This window comes from Leptonotus elevatus, chromosome 6, assembly GCF_054856555.1.
Source record: "Leptonotus elevatus isolate MCC_2025b chromosome 6, RoL_Lele_1.0, whole genome shotgun sequence".
NCBI lineage: Eukaryota > Metazoa > Chordata > Actinopteri > Syngnathiformes > Syngnathidae > Leptonotus > Leptonotus elevatus.
This window is the reverse complement of record NC_141244.1, coordinates 3,771,496-3,794,220: the sequence shown is the minus strand read 5'-3', so window position 1 is coordinate 3,794,220 and position 22,725 is coordinate 3,771,496. Positions and strand designations below refer to the sequence as shown.

The 22,725-nt window shown below is 37.4% G+C and overlaps 1 long non-coding RNA gene across 4 annotated transcripts in view; it reads right to left on the bottom strand.

The window, feature by feature from the left end:
* LOC147171825 (uncharacterized) overlaps positions 1-5,438 on the bottom strand; it is a 34,324-nt gene extending 28,886 nt beyond the window's left edge. For all 4 annotated transcript variants that reach the window (XR_015095288.1, XR_015095291.1, XR_015095290.1 and 1 more), the window contains exon 1: positions 5,187-5,438. This is a non-coding gene — a long non-coding RNA (uncharacterized LOC147171825). The remainder of the gene's footprint in view (positions 1-5,186) is intronic.
* Positions 5,439-22,725: the final 17,287 nt, after the last annotated feature.

Here is a 22,725-nt window from a genome sequence, read left to right as displayed (position 1 = left end):
TAACCTGTGAGCAGAGATGACAGACGGGTGTGCAGATGCGGATGTGAATGTGTCATTTGGGTGGGTGTGATGATGACGATGTTCCCACAACTGTCTGCTGACACCTCCTCAGTGCGTAAGAACCCTCTCTCACCCCTGCATAATTTAAAAGCGGAGCGGGAGGGAGACGCAGACAGGAGGGAGGAAGAGACTCAGGTATTCTACCCTCATGTCAGCCTGGAAACCACCACAAAGCCAAACTAATTACAGCACTCCCTATACTCGCTTTCCTCATCTATCTGTCTCACTTTCACTTTGCCTTTTCCTTCTCTGGGCTCGAGTAACGAGGAGAAACAGAAGAGGTTCTGTTCCAGCTCCTACCCCATCCCCGTCTCCCCTCTTATACTTGCCAGAAGGAATATGATTAGCACAGTGGAGAGCTGAGGACCACAGTTTGCTGCACACGCACACATAGACATGATTCCCCTCAGTGCTGCAGCAAGAGGAGATGGAGGCAAAGTGAGACAAGGTGGGGCTGTTAATGAGGCCAGAAAACACAGAAGCCCAGTGGTAGTTCAGTTCGTTAGTTCCTGTGTGGAGCGTGCACAATCCCCCTTGTTTGCCAGGGTTTCCTCCCACAGCTCAAACACATACACATGACCAGGAGCTCTGAGCATCTAATTTGCCCCAAAATGAGACTGTTTGTCGGTTTCAATGCGCCGAGGCGACCCGCACACAGTTTCACGATGGCTTCAGCACAACACATGCAGGGAAATGCTCCGCTCGCTGCATGCGACTCCCATGGCTGTGAGCATGCACTGGGATAATTAGCACCGACCAAAATGGTTGGGAGTAATAAAAGTGATAGTGTACTCTATCTCCTCATGGCAGGAAAAAAAAATAGTTTCTTAACCAGTATATAATTAGAAAGGTCACAGGTGGCATTAGTACGAGTTAAAATGAGTGTGTTAATTTTTAGTTAATTTAAAATTCCTTTAAAGACACAAAACATTTTTAACATACGAATAATGACCGTCCCTTATTTGGGACGCCTGTACTGGGGGGATTCCAGTTGCAACGCAGCAGATAAGGCCACGTTAAAATTTAGCAGTGATAAATTGAATAATAATAATGATTCATATATTTGTGGAGAGTGAGGTCTAGTTATATTTTACAATTTTAAAAATGTGCAGTTACTTCATGTTAAAGATTAGATCCGTAGCTCTTAATATGAAAAGGAAAATGCACTGGGCTGTCACCAACGTCTTACAAATACAATTATGCCATCTAGTGGCAGAAACATTACCTCAACACAAATCAATATCACACTAGTTTTTTACAGTACAGTACATCTTTATAATTTTAACTCAATTTTATGAAATAACTGTATAAATGACTGAAAGATGCAGCCATATTTCGATTAGTTTAACATTTGTTCCACTTTTAAGTTAACAAGAGTATGAAAAGTTAGAAAAAATATATTATTGTTCATTCTATTTGTACATTTAGAACAGATATAAAATTAATTTTGAGTTAACTATTAAAGTCATTAGATTAATTATGATTAAAAAATGTAATCGCCTGACACACACACACACATATATATATATATATATATATATATATATATATATATATATATATATATATATATATATATATACTAGCCTGACTATGAGGCATTATTATTTTAAGTGTTTGAAAACGGAGACATGAAAAGAAACTGAAAAAAGGCACTTGATAACATACTCATGCTATATTGAGTGACATAACAGCAGGTTCCTTGTTTGTTTAAAGCAGCTGATGAATAAAGCTGGCTATGGTTCTAAATGATGATACAAAAAGATAAAACATGTAAATACTCATAAAGACAACAATACCGTCAACTTGCTACTCATTCCATTTAATGACTTCAATACAATAAAAGTTTCAAAATAAAGTTAAAAAACAGCAGACAAAAAGAAGAGGTGGGGGTGAGTGAGAGACTTTGAGCTTCAGAGGGCGATTGGGGGAATGCTGCAGTGGATGAGGGTAGAGGAGGAAGAGGAGTGGTAAGGGGGCTCAGTGGCTGATGTGAATGCCAGGAGGTCACAGAGGTTCCCTTTAAATTTAGAACAAACCACAAACGGTGAATGTCTCCTCCAAAAGGCTGAATGACTGATTATAATGGCTGCCGGTTTGGATCTCATCCCCTTAGCCTCACAGGGTAGCTTTCTTTAAGAGCAACGCCACCAGAGCATTAAACGTGCCGGCAGCCCTGCAATTTACAATTACAATTTAGGCGTTTAGTTGATGCCCTTATCCAAAGAGAGGGACAATGAGAGCAGGAGCACTAGAATGGGCTGGTGTGTGTGCGTGGTTGTGTATATGTGTGCGAATCCTGTGATCCTGATGAGGAGCAGGAGGGACAAGAGGACTTAAGAGCAGGTGCAGATGAAACAAGTTCAAAGTGTATCTGGGAAGGCAATAAGAGAACAGGACAATACAAGTCTGCAGCAACATGTGTGACCAATTGGGAGAACCGAAAATGATGCTAACCACAGCCACAAAGAAGTATCAACAGTAGTTCTTCTCAGACCCGCATTTTTTTTGTTGAACAAAACGTTTTGTTTTTTTTGCTGATTTTGACTCTTTTCCCACATAAGAACATCATGGGCAAAAAAATTATCTCATGTTTTTAGTTATAGTGGACGCCAGGAAAATATGGCTGTAATGTGTTGCAAACTTGCCAAGCTTATATGCAACATTTTGAAATCAACTTGCGATTGTGATTGGTTAGTTAAGATCTAGTCATAATCCAAAAGTGTTGACATCATCCAAATTATGCATTTTATTGGTTTAGACACGCGAATATGTTACATCCACTGGGATCATCTATGGGTCTGAATGAATAAATACACCTGCCAGACTCTTCATTATGTACACTTTAAATTACAGCCAATAAAAATCCTTTGCCTTTACACATTTATATAAAGTGCCGTTTTCATTGCGGTATTATTTCAACAAAATGTTTATTATTGTGGACGCCGTTTACATGACAGTGTGACGATATTTTGCCAACAGTACATTGATTATGGGACTAATGATAAAAAGTGGAAGAAAAATGAAACATGGAAGAAACAGCTACAACACATTATAATATACCATATGGAACTGGAAAGGGAAAACACGTGTCACATTACATACAGGGATGATATTTTTTTTTTTTAAAGGAACCCCAACTGTGATGACAAATTTGCTCTATATTATTTATTTGGTTGTTACTAACATAACCATTTTGTAGAAAGTGTATTTGGACATATGCCGCCATTGTTATTTACGTCACAACGCATTCTTTGCGTAGTGACGTAAATGGCGGCTGGCTCTCTGTTGAGCAATGTGAAACGCCTATAAAGAAAGCAAAGTAAGCCTTGTAGCGTTCCAAAAGGAACGATCAAAACTCTTGAATGACGAGAGCACGGGGGGAGGGTGACTCTTCCGATCGCATTTAGTTTCTTTAGGGACGCTACGGAGACTTACTTTGCTTTCTTTACAGGCGTTTCACATTGCTCGGCAGAGAGCCAGCCGCCATTCTACGTCTCTACGCACTGAATGCGTTGCGACATAAATAACAATGGCGGCATATATCCAAATAAAGTTTCTTTAAAATGTATTAATCTGGATATGATTTTTGAAAAATGTATCTCATAGTTTTGTTAGTAACAACCAAATATATAATATAGAGCAAACTTGTCAATACAGTCAGGGTTCCTTTTAAGCTTCCAAATCTTACAAAAAGAAGTTAGCAGTTTAGGTATAGAGCATAATAAAGCAATATAAAATAAGGTACGAAGACAGATTTACCAAATACATATAAAGCAATGCAAATATATACAAACACATTACTACATCACTATCAGTGGTGAACGGTAATCTGTAATGTTTTAGACTGCATTATAGCACCAAATGCTAATTTTTACTTCTTGGTAATATCTTATATTCATATAACGTGTATTCACTTATTGTGTAAATATGTTTAATAGAATAATAGGTGACACAACAATTAACTCCTACTACAAAGTAACAAACGAGCATCTTTTTCCAGTCATTTTGTATTTGCATTTAATGCTTAAAAACGTACTTTGACACACATACAGAAATGGCCAACACCAGGTACAATTTTTCTCCGTTCATAATGATAGATCGCGAACCAGCACGCCATATTTCCACAATGCAAATTATGTGTTGACGGCAGATCATATTAAAATGTCACATCGTCAGATAACTGTAATCATTTTTGTTGTTCCATGTATATGACAAACTACAACCACATTATCACACTGTCAACTGGATCTCTTTAGATTCTGAAGGTTTACCTTGAGTGGCCTTCTAGACAAACTGCTACGAAGATGGGAATATCACAGATTTGTAATTTTAAAGCCCCCATCACACACATACACACAAACACACACATGTACGCAGAAACAAATTAAAAATCCATTCTAGTCCCTGCTCACTTAGATAATTTTGTTCATGGTAATTTTCTTTGTCAAGGAAAAATTTATTGTTCAGATTTCTTTCTTTTTTTTAGAGGAATGGAGAAACCTAAAGTTTTTAGAGTGCTGTCATTTAAAAAAAACAACATTTTGGCCAGAAGCATACTATCCAAGGGAATAATACATTTTATAGTTTGGACATGTTTGCAAGTATGGACATTAGATATATTCACATTTTACAATCAGGCACATGCTAACATACCATATAACTGTAATATCATGTCATGATTTGCATATTCTATTACAAAAATGGCATTTGTCTTGTGCAATGATTGGCTTGAGAATGTTTGAGTCTCCTCCCTGTTTTCTCCACACTTACAAACCAGTTGTTGTCTCCTTAGCTAAGACATGACGTATGAATGGTGACTTTAAGCCAGAACACAACTGTTACAACACGCTGATCAATGCCATGTGATTGTATCATAAACAAAACAATGTTACAGAGTGCTATGCTATAGTTAAGTAGCATATACTATTTTGAAGTAGGCCTCCATTAAAATAAAAATTGAAAAACAGCATGCCAAAAAGTTGTTAGCTTAAATTAGCAGCTGTATGTTTGCACATATTTGATACAAATACAAAAGGAGAACATGGGGGGGAAAAAAATCCTCATGGAAACTGCAATGAAATGTCTTGAAGGCAGGAACATTTTGACAAAAAAGGTGTACTCACTCAGATAAATGTCGAAATGGCTTCCAACCACAATGCGGGAGTCTGTCGACTATCCTGTCAGGGTGCAAGCTAGCTGCCTTAGCCTGGGCTCAGCATTATTTGTCAGCCAAATCCTTGAAGAACAAGAAGCCTTCTCTGTGCCTAAACCTGCCGACAGAGAAGGCAGCTTTGAAGGCCCCCAACTGAGCTCGGCACACAGCTTTGAAGCCAATGGAAAACTCTGCTCTATGGGGCCAAATGAAAATGAGCAAGGGCAAACTTAGAAACATCTGAGAAGAGTGCCAATAGTGTTATTTTACTGGTAGTGCAGATGGATCTGTAGTCAAACAAAAGGGATTGTTATTGCTTTGAAGATTATTATTTTTTAAGATACTTATGAACTGTTAAAAAAATTAATGGTGTAGCGACATAAAAGTATGGCATATGTAATCAAAAGATCATCATTCAGCTATACTGTTTTAAAAAAAATACTTTTTGGCACACATTTCTCATTGCATTTAAGGTTAAATGACAGATGTTATGGTCTAAACATTCAATGTTGGATGTAATTTTCTGTATGACCAATCTTAGTTAATGCCACGATATAGAATATAATGACTTTTATTATCATTGTACAACAGGTGACGAAACATACATTATTTACATTTTAAAATAGCATAATCAGAATTTCAATTCAAATTTCAATAAAAATACTAAACTACTCCTATAGTTTGTGTATGTATTTCTGTATTACCTCAGAAGGTAGTGCGTGATTTAAAAAAATAAAAAAATGAATAAATAAATAAATAATTCAATAAATAATTCATGCCACGATATAGAATAGAATGACTTTTATTATCATTGTACAACAGGTGACGAAACATACAGGTACATTTTAAAATAGCATAATCAGAATTTAAATTAAAATTTAAATTAAAATACTAAACTAGTACTATAATTTGTGTATGTAATTCTGTATTACCCCAGAAGGTCATGTGTGATTAAAAAAACAAAAAAAAACTCAACAGTGAACAGTTTAGATTTTGTTGGGGGGGGGGGGGGGGGGTATTGACCTCCTAATCAATTGCTGAAAATAAATCCAACCACATTTAAAGTTTGTGTATTTTGTATGTGTCTGACTTTTTGGACACACATATAATCAGATCACTTGGCCTAGACTCCATTTGTCACTCTTTACTCCTGTGTCTCCTTTCAGCGAGTCCTTTACAAACACACAAACCATCTCCAGCAGACAAAACCGTGGACACGTTTCTGTGATGTCCTGACTCATTCTGCTCCTTTCCTCTGCAAAACTTGGGGCCCGGTGCAATGGGACGCAAAACCAACACACACATAATAGGGCCTTGTTGGGACCGCCTTAATGTTTCTAATGTTATGTAAATGAGGATGGAGCAGGGCAGGAAAGGAGACGAGAGAAACCAAGCGGAGGAGGAGGCAGAGTGTTTGTGTGTCCGAGGAGGCCGCTAAGCTGCCATTACCAAGGGATTAGGCAAATGCTGCTGTTGTATCGATGCTGGTTCGACAGCGAACCACCAACCCTAATCCCCTCCTTCTTCTCTTTTCGACAACGCCTAGTCAACGCCTCTTCTCCTCCTTCTCTTTACATCACCATCTTCTTTGCACAGCAGTTTGTAAAAAAAAATAAAAAAATCACAGAACTTGCAGTTTTCTTATGCATACACACACAAGCTCACATACACAAAAGGAATACTCATCACCAACACAAAATTTACTTGGGCCTCTGCCAGTGTAAATGTGTTTATTGATTTGCTTGACATATGATGTGTTTTTGTGAATTTGTAAGAAGTAATCAATACTAAAAGCCAGAGAGTGAATTTCTGGTTCATCTCTGCTGTGTTTGCTTTCAGCTTCCCAATAAAATCTATCACCTTCTGGCCTCTTAACACTTGAATTCTTCATCTTATACTTGCTGCGGCCAATTGCAGCCAGACTACTACCGGTGACTCCTCCAATCGGGCATTCATACATTCAGCTGTGCGTTTGTGTGTGTGTGTCTAGTAAGTAGGGATGAAACAGTTTACGATTTACAGATAAAGCATGATAACATTTCAAATGGTTAGTGTTACCATTTTACACTGCAAGCTGTCAATATGATATTTAGCATATCTTTAAGATAGCGTCAGCAACAAAGCATGACGAAAGGGGGTGTTATTGATTTGTTCTCACCATACTCAAAAATCCTTACTGTGACTTGTGTTTGAGTCCCGCTCTTAAAGTGCACTTAACTATTTACCAACAAACAACTTCATATTTATTTGTGCTGCTTTTTTTTTTTGCTCATTGCCAGATCATGTAGCAAACTATTCTTTTAACCAATCTATTTTCTATTTTCTATTTCAAATTTAGAATCACACACACACCCACCCACACACACACACCCACCCACACACACACGCACACACACACTCTTTCAGGTGATTACCTTTTGAAGCTCATCTAGAGAATGCCAAGAATGTGCAAAAAAGTAATCAGAGAAAAGTGTGGCTATTCATTTATGTAGTTTTATTATTTTTAAATTTTTTGTTAAGTACATAACTCCAAATGTGTTTGTTAGTTGTCGTAGTTGTCATCATAGTTTTGATGCCTTCAGTAAGAATCTACAATGTACTTAGTCATGAAAATAAAGTATGTATTGAATGATGTGTGTCAAAACTTTTGGCCTTTACTGTATATTGTGTTAATATTGGTATTGGATACATGAGGTCTTTACGTATCTAACTGGTTGGTGTCTGTTTCTCAACTATTTCCTTAAACATAAAAGGTTTTGAATGAAGCAACATTTTTCATTGTTTTGTATTGTAAGCCACATGTCTGACGTTTTCAACAAAACAAACCGCAAGAAAATCGCTTAAATATTTAGCGCGTTATGATTTTGTTGAAGTGTGCTCATGCCCAAATTCTCAATAGAAATGAAGTGGAGGGGCGGGACCACTGCAGCTAGACTTCCAGTCCAAGATGGCGGCGACTCTGCATGTTGCTCCAATTCTCTCTCCAGTCCAGGCTCCATCTAGTGTTACAAAAGGTATCTTTGGGACAGTGATATGTGGTGATGTTCATGACTGGTGAGGAGGCACTGACTCAATATCAAATTTAAACCCAAAATAGAAGTTTAGGCTATATTTCAAAATAATAGTAAGCTGTTTGTGCATCTCTCTTCTGGCTACTTCAACCGCAATTGAACAATAACAGATACAGATGGAAAACCAGATCTAATGGTGAGTACACAACTTGTGTTTTCATGTATCACTCCTTCAAATGGTTTTCACAAAGTCGGTTGTAGTGTGGAATTGTCCAAAATGTCTTGGCAAGATGGTGGCGTTAAAAACTTTTAGCTTGAAAATAATTCTGTAGATTATGTGTAGAAACACATTATGTTCCAACAGCACAGGACACACTTATGTATTCATTTCTTGTATACAAGAAAGCAGAAACAATATAAGCTATACATATGAAGGGATGTAATATACATTGAAAGGATGACAAAATATGTAGGCCATGACCAATGAGTCAGTCTAAAGAACACCTACAAGATATGCGGAAGCTATTCTGAGCCAAGTTAGCTGCGAGGGTGCGTGTGGTGTAAGTGTTTGTGTGCACGGTGACATAGTTGCAGGCAGAACCCGGAATACTCAATTATCACATTAACACATCCTGGGAGTAGCCGAAAGGCTAAACACACAAACATACACACAACACGTAGGCCGGTACATACTAATGGATACACACACCATCCTGGCATATCTCTGGAAGTGCAGCCCCCTGCTGCGAAGCTCAAACACACCAAGGGTGGGGGTGGTTGTGCTTATGGCTGAAGGAATATGAAGCTGCTAAGTGACTTTGAGCCCAAGGTTGAACACAAACCATGCATTCTGCTCTGCTATAGGCTATCATGTTTAGATTGACAGCAACTTTGTCTTACAAAAAACAGCCATCTCATTATTTTTGATGAGATGGCACATGTGGCCATAGGGGGAATCTTGACTGGAGCACTCGTCATCACAGAAGGCAGCGTGACGCTCATTTGGATGTCAACCTTGCAGACAGGCAGCTCTCCAATGCAAGAAGCTTAAGCAGCAGATCAGGCTGGCCCCACACGCAAAATTACATTAGATATGGCAACAACGTGAAAATGCAGCTTTGCGGCCACAAAGACTCCCACACACACGATGCGTGAGCTTGTCAGATGAGTCCGATTAATCTTGTCACATCATCCAAAACAACAAAATCATCCACATAGTTGTACTCGTTGGACTGATGGATGGATGAAATACCTGGTATCGGGCCGATACCAGACATATGTCATGGTATCGGTACTCGCGACGGATATCGATAAAGGTATCGATCCCCGCTCTTGTGTTCGTTTTCTGATCAGGGACTAAAGGTTGAAATGGTTATTTTACATTTATTGACCGCCACAGGTACCTCAAGTATTAAAAATCGGAGAGTTTTTTCTTTGTTGTGTACTTTACTCTTTATCCAAGCAAAAGTATATTTTATCCATGTACTTGAGTACTCGATAGAATTTTCAGTTGAGTATTCGAATATTAAAATACTCGATAGTTGCAGCCCTACTGTATTCCTTAAAGGGAGGTTTTACAGCCAAATATTTTGATTGGGACAAAAAAAAATCATTTTGTGTGCTCTATGCAAAATGATTTTTATGAGCAAATTGAAAGAAAATAATTGCCATTAATTTCAAGCAATTTTTAAGGAAATTGTCTCTCTCTCGCTTATAAAATATTTATTTAGCACTGGCATTTTAACAAAACACAATATAAATTGAAATGTGCCCACACCGCAGACATGTTGGCTAATAGTACAGTAAACACCAAACAAGGGTTGAGCGTTTTCTGGATGGTGTGATTGCACTTTATAATCAATGTAAGGTCGTTCGCACAGGCGGACACGGATGCGTGCGGCACAAGGTGCGGCACACTTAAAATCCACACATTCACCAACGTTTAAAAATCAATAAAAACATTGGTTCGCACCAGCTAATCGGCTTCGGGAACGGACTGCAAAGTCACACACAGCGTCCTGTACAGGTCTGTCGCCACCCGGAGATAGCGGTAAGTGTTTCCGTGTTTGAAACTGTTGATAGCAATAGTGCTAGCATTAGCTAAAGTATTTAGCACGGTGTTAGATTATTAACATTGTTTTTTAGTTTCAATTTATATTTTAACCGTTTTGGATATTAGTTATAAAGATATAAATATAAGACAACAGTTAATTCATATGTTAAGCCAATCTATAGTCCTTTGTTCTCTTGCCTGGGAAAGAGAAAAGTAACAGGTTTCTTTTCTATATTATCTAAAGGGAGTATAGTTGGTACCAGTCTCTGTCCGGTCGAAGAGAGTCCAAGGACAGGCTGATTTATTATTGTTCAAGTCTAATCTGATTTGTATTCATGGGAACTTGCTTATGGGAGGGGAGAGGGAACTTTCGTATTCACTGACTTTCAATAAATAACTGTGTGCAAGAGGAGAGAGACACACAATCTGAACGGAACACGGCTTGAGTGTCTTCATTTTGTGTGATCAGAGGCTTCTGAATAATTATACCTTTGCAAAGGGACTTCTTCACCAGAATCTCACCATTCAATTTATTGAACACGCAAAGAGTACAATAATAATATTGACAACTCTATCAAATGGTGATCCCCGACGCTGAATTCTAACGAATGGTGACGCAAATATTTTGACGATTTGCGAGCTGCGGCGTTCACGGACGGGCGGAACTTCTAGGCCTAAATAAATAATTACGGTAAGTGGAGACTTTTATCCACGTAGGGAAGTTCTGTCTGTTTGGGACCGCTGCAACTGGTTTTTCGTCTTCTAAATTGTCTAAATTTTTACATGAGGTCTGTGTGAACAAGTTGTAGTTTGATGTCGTTCTATTGAGAGTTGGGATTTTTCCTACGACATTGAACTGTACACGTACATGGGGTGGTGCATTTAAAGTGACGTAAGTGCAGACCTAGGAAGCGCATTTTTGAGACAGGAAGAAGTAGCGGCTTAATTTTTGTTGTTGTTTTGTTTTGTTTTCGTCTCGCTACGAAGAATCCTTAGGCTATGATATATATTGAATAAAAGGGTTGCCGGATGACGTGAGAAGTCTTTCTTCCACTAAGGATTCCGAAGGTCATAGCAGCGCACTGTTTTTTTGCAGTTTGGCCGGGTCCGGACCGCTGGATAAGTACTCATGATACTTATTTGAAAACGTCCATTTACACGTAATAAGTTATTTTGAAATTGCGCCTGTTTGAAATTGAACAGTATTGTGGGGTCCAGGTTGATTATAGCGATAATTGGATTTGTATCGCTGTATTTTCAATCGAGAGATTACGTGTTTTTTTATTTTATTTTTGGCGCTTCTACTTTTGTAGTTCTGAGGTCAGGATTAACGTATGAATTACTTTTGTTCTACGGTTTAATTCGATAGCGCGTGACAGTTATTTTGAAAATAAGCGCCTTGCAAAAATTTTGCAATATATTGAGGACAGTTTAGCTCAGCGGGATTGGATGGAACCGCTGTGTATAAGCGAGAGGTCACGTGATTCTTATGTGTGTATGTTTTGTGGCCATATGTGTTATTCCTGTAAAAATGTTTAAACGTTGTCGAAATTGTTTAAACGTTGTCGAATAAATTTAACCTATTGAACTATTATACTAAAAGTGAGACGTCACTGTATTGATAAATATTAATACTACTTGCGTAGAATATAAACTGGAGTGGTAAAAAAAAAAAACTACAAATGGAGGGCGATTTCGAATGTGACACTGTATGGTTTGTCCTGAAGGTCCGGTTCATAGTCGGAACTTGTGCTTGGAGTCGCAGCCATGCGGAAATAAAAAAACGTCGATGAAAAATGAAAAAACTAACTATTGATCGATTGAATGAGAGGCTGTCGCTGGACAAAATGGTACGAGGGACTTTTGTATTTTCTTTGATAGATGCTGGTAATGATACACTGTCTGATTTTGATGCTAAAATAACTTCCCCTCCGAAATAAGCTGAGCCGTTCACGGGTGTTTTGTTTAAAGTTATTAACCCGTTTACTGAATTACCGTATAAAACTGCGGTTCAAGTGCTGCAAGATTTGCAGACAACGAATTGATAGAATAAAACCGTTTATTATTTTATAATGAATAAAGAGTGTGTGCGTATGTATTTGAGTGTGTGACCTAGCTTCTAAAGGTGGGGGACCGAGTGAGTGAGAAATGTGCATATGGTGATTTTGTTTGCTTTTCTTCAATATCTTTAACTAAGTTTGGTGTTGTTTTTGTGTGAGATGAGACTGGTGTGATAATGGCGTTTGTTTTTCGAATGGGAATGTGGTAAAATAGGTTTTGCGATGTATAATGCTGAGATTTCCCCCCGTTTCTAGGTTAGAAGAAAAAAGGGGGGCTGTGGGTTAGAGTATAATGTGTCCTCGTAATGGGACTTTTTCTCTTTTCTAGGTAAGAGAGGAATGATAAATAATAAAAAATAAGTAATAGTATTTGAAAGATATTGTTGAGTTTTTGTAGAAGAATATTAAATTAGTGTTTTATTTTTTATTTTTTTTTAGTGACTGAATTGATAGTCTTTTACACTATATTATTTTTGATGTAGATGGTTAATTTGTTAACTTTCCCTTTTCGGGGCAAATGAATAAAGAATAATGATAAAATAATAGCATTTTGTATTGAGCTATATTGAGTTAACATAATTATACCTATATCTGTACAGCTGTGGCTAGGAGTAAGCTAGTTGAATAAGAAGTTATAAATGTTTTTGAAGTCGATATAATAATAATGATTTTTAATATTTGTTTTTTCTCTGAGTGTGTCATTTCAGAAACTGATGCTTAAGTTCCAAAGCAGATGAGGGTTTGATGGCCTTCACTGATTACAAACTGCGAACGGGATGCGCCCCAGCTGCTGATACGTTGTATTTGCAAGTATTGCTAGTAGCTATTTTGAAGGGTATTCCAAAAAAAAAAAAAAAAAAAAAAAAAAAAAAAGCTGTTTTTTACGAAACATTTTTGAGAAAGCAGAAAGGGAACTATCTTGCTATGATCCCATTTCCTCAGTCTGGCATTGTAGTGCATTGGATCAGCCGGGTGCATTCGTTGGTCGAGGTGAGCGCCTGGAAGGACCGAAAATGTGTCATCGGGTCCACATTGCAGACAGCGCCTGGATGTACGTGACAGAGGTCAAATCCGCAGCACAGTCATTCTCCTCCTGTGCCTACAAACAAACATGGTGCTCAACTTCCACAATGACCAGTGACTGTGTACAAGCCTCATTACAGAGATGTCTCCTCTCATCGCTGATGCCTGCTGAACATCGCCTGGCACAGCCGCCGCCCTGAACATTGACTTTTAAAAAAGCTGGTGGTCTGACTAGGATGCGACCCTTCAATCAGTAAAATGCTGCACGGTGGTATGCAAGGCATTCTTAATGTGTTGGATGGGGAACTGTGATCTATAGCAAGGTATTTCAGGAAATTGTAAACGACATATGTGAATTTGAAATGAGGGATTGAGAAAATTTATTTCAATTTATAGCCTACTAAATTTTTGCCTATTCTCTTGGGAGAATCAGTTTCTGAATTGGTACAATGGGAATTTAATTAATACGATATGATACGATATACTTTTATTTTTTCCGTGAGGAACTTTTTCCTGGACTCCGTCCAGCTGCAGCTACAGTATAGAAAAATTAATAGAATAAAATGAGTAGTAATAAGTAAAAGTCTTCCCAGAAGTTTTCACAGTAGTATATATTATTAATATACATATATTATCTACGTATATGTTTCATATACATACTATTGAACCATGTATCTTATCGTATTGAGTTGATGCTATTTAATAAATAATAGCGAGTTTGATGGTTTATTTTAGATTTAAAAAAAAATTCACAGCACTGTGATTCATGAATCCCAGAGATATTTTTTTTGTGTGCTGTTTTTTTATGAGCCCCACTAATATGTAAAAGAGGTGAAGTTGATTAGCAGTTTGAGAATAATTTTTAGTTTGCTTAAATCTAGGAGTATTGTTTTTAATTTTAATTTTTGATTATAGACCTTTGTTTTATTTGTTGAAAAGGTAGATATTTGTAAGTTTTGTGTAATTTGTATCCTGAATTAGATTAATATGGTTATCTCTATTTTTTATGGCCCAAAAGTCATCATATATTAGTGTCTTAAATTGTATCTGCTTGTGTTCATTTTTATTGTAGTGTCCTGTAGCTCTCTCGTTTACCTCATAGCCTGATTTAGAGGGTTGTGTTATTTACGACGTCTTTTGCGGAAAGCTATGGTCTGATATTCCTTATTTATGAGTTATGAGGTCTCTATTTTATCCTCCCTTTATCTCGACGTGTTTGAAAAAATCAGTGGATCTTTGTCTAAATGAGGGAGTTTATGTTTAAGAAATTAACCAATGTAGACGAATTAGTAGATTAAAAAATGAAAAGGTTTTGAAGTGATAATCCACAGTTTGAATATGATGAAATCTACCAGAGGGAATCGAGCGGAGCAAAGTAAGTCTGAAGCAAGCGAAGACAATAATGCATATCACCAATGAAGGTAATTATATTATATTATATCTTTTATCTCAGAAACAATTGAAAAATGTAATGTTTGGAGCCCAGTGTTTGCAAAAGATTATATGATATGCTAGTAAAATGATTACTTTCGGGATGGTGAAAGGCACATTCATGCAAATTTGGAACACTAAATGTCGTGGTAAAAAAAAAATTACCTACTATTGAACAAAACCTACTTGAAAAATAAATATTTACAAGCTCTGTCTGTTATATTAATGAATGAGCGAATGTCATTCAACTCAATCAAAGGCTGGGCTCTATTTCAATGTCACAAAAATAGATCTTTTCCTGTTCCAACAGCACAGGACCTACGGATCTTAATCAAATAACATTTACTAATCCCAACTAACAAAAACTATCAGGGTTTTTCCTCCAAATAAAATTTATGTGGGTTTATGAGAAGACTAAATGAACATATTTCACTCTCAGGTTGATGACGGAAAGGAGAAGGAGACAACATTCCACAACTGGTCTACAAGGCTGCCAACCATCTCATCAACTGATGATCATCAATCTTATCACCTCCGACCTGGGAGCCACGTCAGCTGACCCAGTGTTCGGTTCTGGAGCGGCCGTTTTGACATCATTCTACATCATTCAACGGACAACGTCATCTTCTCATTCAACAAAGAACTTCATCACGAGATGGCTTCAAAGCGGAAACACATGTCCGTCTGCCGATACATTGCGACACTTTTTAATGAACAACATTTTGTGTTAAGCCTCACATATGCTATGCTTATTCCACTAAAAAATCTTTTAATGTATCAAATTGTTTTTTAATGCCATATAATTGCTAAACTACCTCCTCTCCTGCTAAAGGGATGTTTTAATGATAATTATTTCCACCACACAACCATTGAAAAAAAATGTTTTAATGTGTTGAGCTCTCACGAGCTCAAATGAGGGAATGTTAGATTATTAACATTGTTTTTTAGTTTCAATTTATATTTTAACCGTTTTGGATATTAGTTATAAAGATATAAATATAAGACAACAGTTAATTCATATGTTAAGCCAATCTATAGTCCTTTGTTCTCTTGCCTGGGAAAGAGAAAAGTAACAGGTTTCTTTTCTATATTATCTAAAGGGAGTATAGTTGGTCTCTGTCCGGTCGAAGAGAGTCCAAGGACAGGCTGATTTATTATTGTTCAAGTCTAATCTGATTTGTATTCATGGGAACTTGCTTATGGGAGGGGAGAGGGAACTTTCGTATTCACTGACTTTCAATAAATAACTGTGTGCAAGAGGAGAGAGACACACAATTTGAACGGAACACGGCTTGAGTGTCTTCATTTTGTGTGATCAGAAGCTTCTGAATAATTATACCTTTGTAAAGGGACTTCTTCACCAGAATCTCACCATTCAATTAATTGAGCACGCAAAGAGTACAATAATAGTATTGTCCACTCTATCAACGGCCACCGGGATGGCGGTGAAAAAGTGGAAGCGTTCGAGGGGCTCTTATAAAAAAACAAAAGGGAAGGCGCTGCAGGAGAAAGAGTGGCTTACCTGTACTGCAGTGCATGGCAGTTCTGTCTTTTTTCAACCCGCTTAAATGTTGTACACGAAGCGACACCCCTCTCCTCCGGTGTGCACAATAAAGCTGCTATGACCGACCGGTACAAACTCACCCTGCGTTTTTTTGCTTGCGTCACCACAACATCCTATTTCCAATTTTTGCCATTTTTGGCAGAACATTTTTGGTGGCCGAGTTCGGTGCATCACTATTACAGTATTATGAACTTCATGGAGCCAAACACACAGCCTGATCTATGTATCTAATCAATTATATATCGATGGTCTCCACGGCTAGCTAGTGTAGCAAATAGCATGCAGGTGTGCCAGGCCTCATTTTACTCACACCTGTCTGGAGCTTCCAAAAGGCAAAGTTACGGCCAATTCTCAGCTCTAGCAAGCCCATTGGTGGCCTTTGCCTGGTCTATATTCATCAGTACATTTGCTGCGAAGACTATTCCACTATTTAACAACACCAAAGTGTGAAACAATAACCGAACCAGATTCAACTGTTAGCCAAAATGCAACACGAGATTGTACCTTAGTAAGGCGTTTGAAACTTAATAAAACAATTATTCCGTAGAGTAAAACAATGTGTCTGCTGATTATAAAATGTTTTCAAATCATTGAATGTCGGCCTTTGTAAAACGCTTTGGACGCCATATGGCGTAGATAAAGCGCTTTCATCTCCATTCATTTTCCGGGAAATATGTACTTTTTCCCCCGTGATCATATTACCGGTAAGTTACAAATCCAGAATTTGTTCACTAATGTTGGAATTTAATTTTCATTTGAAATGATCTTTTATTTATTTTAACACATTCTGGCTGCACTTAGAGTGCACATTAGCCTAGACGTATGTCACGGTGTGGTCACGGAGCGGCGTGGTGTCTGTCGGCATGTGAAGTGGAGGACCCAAAATGCAGGGAGGCAGGAGAACCACAGCAGGAGTGCGAAACTGGCGTGCTTTATTTTACAGAAAACACTAACCAGGGTACTGGTTAATGCTAACTAAACAACAAACTGAAAATATACAAAATCAAAATGACAGACAGAACTCCAGTGGTGACCGTGACAAGCGGCAATGATCCCACACCGACTGATCACCACCCGGGAATTAAATACACTCACACTAATTGGGTAACTAGCCACACCTGGGGTCAGGCATAAGTGGCTGAGGGCCCGGATTGGTCAACCCGGAAGGGCTGGAACCCACTCAGGACCAATCGGGACCCTCAACCAAAACCAGATCTTCCCAGACATGACAACGTAGGGTTACAGCAGGAACTAATATCTTATGGCAATTGTAATTAATTTGAGATGTTCTTACCTCAGACAGGCCTTAATGCCACGTTTTCTCTCAAAGATATCGCATGTACATTATTTCTCATTTTAATTTAATATTACTTCTCGTTGCACTACTGTTATACATGTTGGAATCTTATGCACATTGCACAATTTTTTACCTTTGAGAGCCAAAACTTTCAAATTTCAGAAGAGTTTAATCACTTGTTACATATACCAGGTAGGTATGAAAAAAAGTTATACTGGATTCACTCTGTATTAGTACAATAAACATTGTTAAGGTTTTTAAGCAAACAACACCAACAACAAAAACTTAATTTTTTTCTATTGGCCTGGTATCAACACGGTATCAGAATCGGTATATCGTTTTTCATTTGTGACCATTTGTGACATTTGCCACCCGGTTTGTGGTTAAGGTAAGCCATTTTAAGATTTAAAAAGAAAAACTTGAACGTAGTTATTAAGCCGACATTTCGTCGTTGTCGTTGCCACGTGCTATCGGCGCATCCACTCCACAATTTACTAAGTGTAACAAGTGTTAGAGTGGGAGCCGTGTGTGGCGGTGGGGTTCATATTGGCTTAATAGAGGCGTAACCCAAAAAATAAAAATAAATAAAATAAATAAATAATTTAGGGGCAGGGGGAGTCAATCTCTACTTTGTGGAAATTCACCTATTGCAAGGGGAGGCTTGGAGTGTATCACCAGTGAAAAGTGAGCGAACACTGTATTTTTATTCCACTGGTAATATCCTGCCTTGCATGGGCTCTGGATTTTCTTTTATGACTCTGATGCATCTATTTTGCAGGATCTCTATGAAAAAGAGGCTAAAGTGAAATGAGGGTTTAAAAAAGGACGCATTGCTAGCTTTGCGACTGTAGAAGCTCAAGAAGCACTTAGTCATGGTCAAGTTATGGTGAATAAGATGAGAGCTGACATGTTTGTCAACTGAATGTTGTAAGTAGGGATAATTCTGGTTGAGTGATAGTCATGTTGCAGTCATGAAAATAGTGCATTTTGCATGTGTTTGCTAATGAATGCAATGGAACTAGGTCTTCTCTAAATCTGTCAGTATGTATTGTGTGACTGAGCCAAAAATAAAAATAAAACAATGTAATGTTTGCACCACGTCTGATTGATGCATACATATCAAAATGTTATCTAAAAATCAACAACATTTGCTCATAAACAAGAAATTCAGATTAATTTAATATGGATTATAGAGGAAATACTTTCAAGAGATTTGAGGCTTAATTTACATAATAACTGTGTTTTGAGGTGAGCTTTTATTTAATAGTTTAATATTTTTTCTTCGACATGATTGAAGACAACGATGTTTCATTAGAAAAATGAGAGAACAATGTTTTTGCATTTTAAACAATTCAATTTCTTCGATATTATATCATATTTGCCCTTCTTCACTAGATCCAGCAGATTTTCTTCCAAAATGTAAATTACAACATAACCACTGTGCATATTACCATTTGCATAATATCACACTAATATCGTATCCCAAGTGAATCTGCATATCAGTTTGATAATGTTCAACCTTTAACATTTTGTCTTAGAAGCTTCCTCAGTGTTCTGCAAGTTGCCCTTAAACTGTCCACTTGCCGCTTGTTTTCCTCTTCAAAGAAATGTGGATGGAACCTGAACTAAAGCAATAGAGGACTTTTTACCCAGCCATAAATTTTGATTATCAATATGGCTCTCTTCTAATACCCTTTTCTTGTTTACCTCCTTTGCTTAAAGGGCATACATTCATTCCGTTGTACACATCAATAAATAAAGTTTATTATTTAATCTTTCGCCATCGATCCTTGAGCCAACGTTTTTCATGTCCACCTGTCTAACTGGCTGATAATGCACAACTGCAGAGACAAGGTGATTTAATTAGATACAGGGGGCCAGCCATGCCTTAAAGCTGAAGTGAGAGGAGCCGAGATAGGTTGCAGTAAATATACATTAAATAAATCATTGCCCTGCATAATTGCATTGGCGCCTTTAAACCTTTTATCACTATGGTCCATAACGGTCTACTCTGCTTTAAAGACTACAGTAGTCCTACTTTTATATTATATCATATTATATTTAGTAATGGGAAAAATAAAGCGTTAACTAATTACTTAATCACAAAAAAATTATCGTATTGGTCATCTATTGACGCAGATTTATCACACTATTAATTTTGACCCTTTAGCTTGACAGCGGATGGTTACGTTAAAGGTAGCACAGGTTGTGTTTGAGCAGTAAACATAACTACATGCAATAAAGTAAAGCATTTAATAAATGTTTGTGTATGACATTCAGAATATTTGTTCATGTCAAACTACTGGGTTATTTATTTTTATTTTAAAATATGCAAGTAATTAACTGATTAGAAAAAGAGGAGGATGAGAGTGTTTTTAATGTAGCAATTAATCGTGATTAATCAAAATTCCAAGATGTGATTAATCTGATTAAAAAATTTAATCATTTGACAGCTCTAATTATATTATATTATATTATATTATATTATATTATATTATATTATATTATATTATATTATAATGGGAAAAAAGATACATGTTCTGGCATATATAGGTCACAATATTAGGTATGCCAGCACACCAGGTGACATCCACTACAAGAACTACCAACAAAATTGTTCTATTGAACACCACGAAACAATAATACATAACTACTAAAACACAACATGTTTCTCTCTCTCTACCTGTCTTGGCATAAACTATATATATATATATATATATATATATATATATATATATATATATATATATATATATATATATATACACGGCCTGAAGTGTATTGGATGCCACTATATAACGCAGGTGTATCTAACGTGTGTGCTGCGTGTATCTTATTGAGTTGTTTTTCCACTCAGCTACCTCATTTATTATTCTGCCTCTAGTCAGTCAACCCTGGCTCATACCCATCAAACATTTGGCTTCCCCAACTAACAGCTGATCCAATTAACTCTCCACAGATTGCTTTGGCCAACCGAGACTTTCACCGGAGCACCTGAGTGTGTGTGGGTCAGGTGTGGTAGACTTAGCTCATTAATTGTCACATTGTGACTGAATATGTGCTGGAGATGTGTGCGTGTGTATGCAAGCGCCAAAATAGGTATAACCTCTAGTGTTGGAGAGGGGTCAGGTGCGCTAACTGACCCATCTAAATGTGTGTGTTTGGTCAGCTGTGGTATCTATGGTCTGAGAATTTGGGGATTATCTTAAACTCACCTGGAGAACTTGGAGTTAAACAGATGATGACAAAATGGAGGCTTCTACAATCACAGTTGTCGTCCTCTCATACTGTGTAGGCTTGCTTGGAGCTGAGCAGATGAATGGGCTTTCCACAGAAGACCGAATACATGGCTGCTGTGTGATGCTGTGCGTGGCCCACTAGAGTTTAGTCAACAACGCAGTGATTGAACAAAAGTGTAGCCTGGAGTTACACTGTGCACATGTCAATGTGCTCTTTTGACAGACCAGATAACAGTCTTTTTGTTCCCCTTTCTGCTTAGCTGCCCAGTTTGTATGCAACCTGCAGCTCAGTGTTTTTGACTCTTCTCTCACACTCGTGCACATACAAACATCTTTTAATCTTATCCCCTTTTATCTCAACTCAACTGACTTTCAATGTGAATCACTAGTCAAACCGAGCCTTAGTTTAAGATGATATCAGAGGGAAAATCCAAACAGTCTCACAATGTAGTTGACAACTTTGTGCACACATGGTAGTGTCATGCTGTGTGCAAACACTATTTCTGAGCCAAGGCACATATCGTCACCCTCTTAAAATAATTGCCTTATTTTATTTGTTTTGCAAAAAAAAAATATATATATATATATATATATATATATATTGCCTAAATCACCTCATGACGCAAATGGTTCCAGTTTCCTGAAAAATCTAAAAAAATGACTTAGCCAATTAACCCAAAAATGTATAGATATATCTTGTAATACTTTGTTGTCCTTAACTCCCCAAAACATTTTTATACTTTTTTTGTTGTTGGGGGGGGTACGCTAGAACATATAGAAGGCTTTGATGCAACTTCAGATTCAAAAAGGTCGTTTAAAGCAATGGCAGTTATTACAAAAAATGGCTGCAGGTGGCAGCAGAGTATAAGAGATCAGCCAGGGCCATGTTGCAACAAGCTCTTTTTGCCAGTGTTTTCAACAAGTTTGTGAATAATGATGAAACTTAGCTATATTCTAATGCTAATTGCTGCAAAACGAAAACAAATACAAATATACTTTTATTCCTGATGAAAGAAGAGACTCTAATCTTTCTTTTGGTAGGTTCCATGTTTTTATAATAATCGAACACAATATTTTGTGGGCCTTGCAAAATCAGTCAAAATCCAGTAAAACAGCCGGGAGCGAAGGGGATTGTTTCAGTGAAAATGGCTGGGAGTGAATGAGTTAAGAAGGCGTCAATATTTTACATTGGAAAACACCAGACAAAAATGTCCCAAGAAATCTGTTGCAATTTAAGAAAAGATTCACTTAAACACAAAGATATGCCATTGAATGGCAACAGGTGGATACATATTTAAATGTTCTTAAATTGGAAGGGCATTGAATTGTTCTGTCATTGTGTATATGACTTTCTCTTCAAGTGTATTTAAATGTTTTATTTACTAATATTAACTATAAATTCACATGCAGGCTTGGGGAGTAACGGAATGCATGTACCGCTGTTACGTGTTCAGAATCAAACATTTATTTAACTGTATTCCATTACAGTACAGGAAGAAAAATTATGTAATCAGATTACAGGTACATTTATTAAAAATGGGGATTATTTTGAGGATTACAATTTCTACAAAGAGAGCGAGAGAAGGAGAGAGAGAGAGAGAGAGAGAGAGAGAGAGAGAGAGAGAGAGAGGCCGTTGTGTCGTGTTGATGTTTAAAAAGTTCACGGACAAAAGGAGGGAGTGGCGACCGAAATTCACTGTTTGGAACATATTGCTGAAGGACTGATTTATCATGCTAAACTAAAAGCTTCTTGCTATCCGCCGCTACACCATAATGCATGTGAGTTACACCTTCCGAGCAAATCTCCCTACCAGCAATTCACTTATCATTTA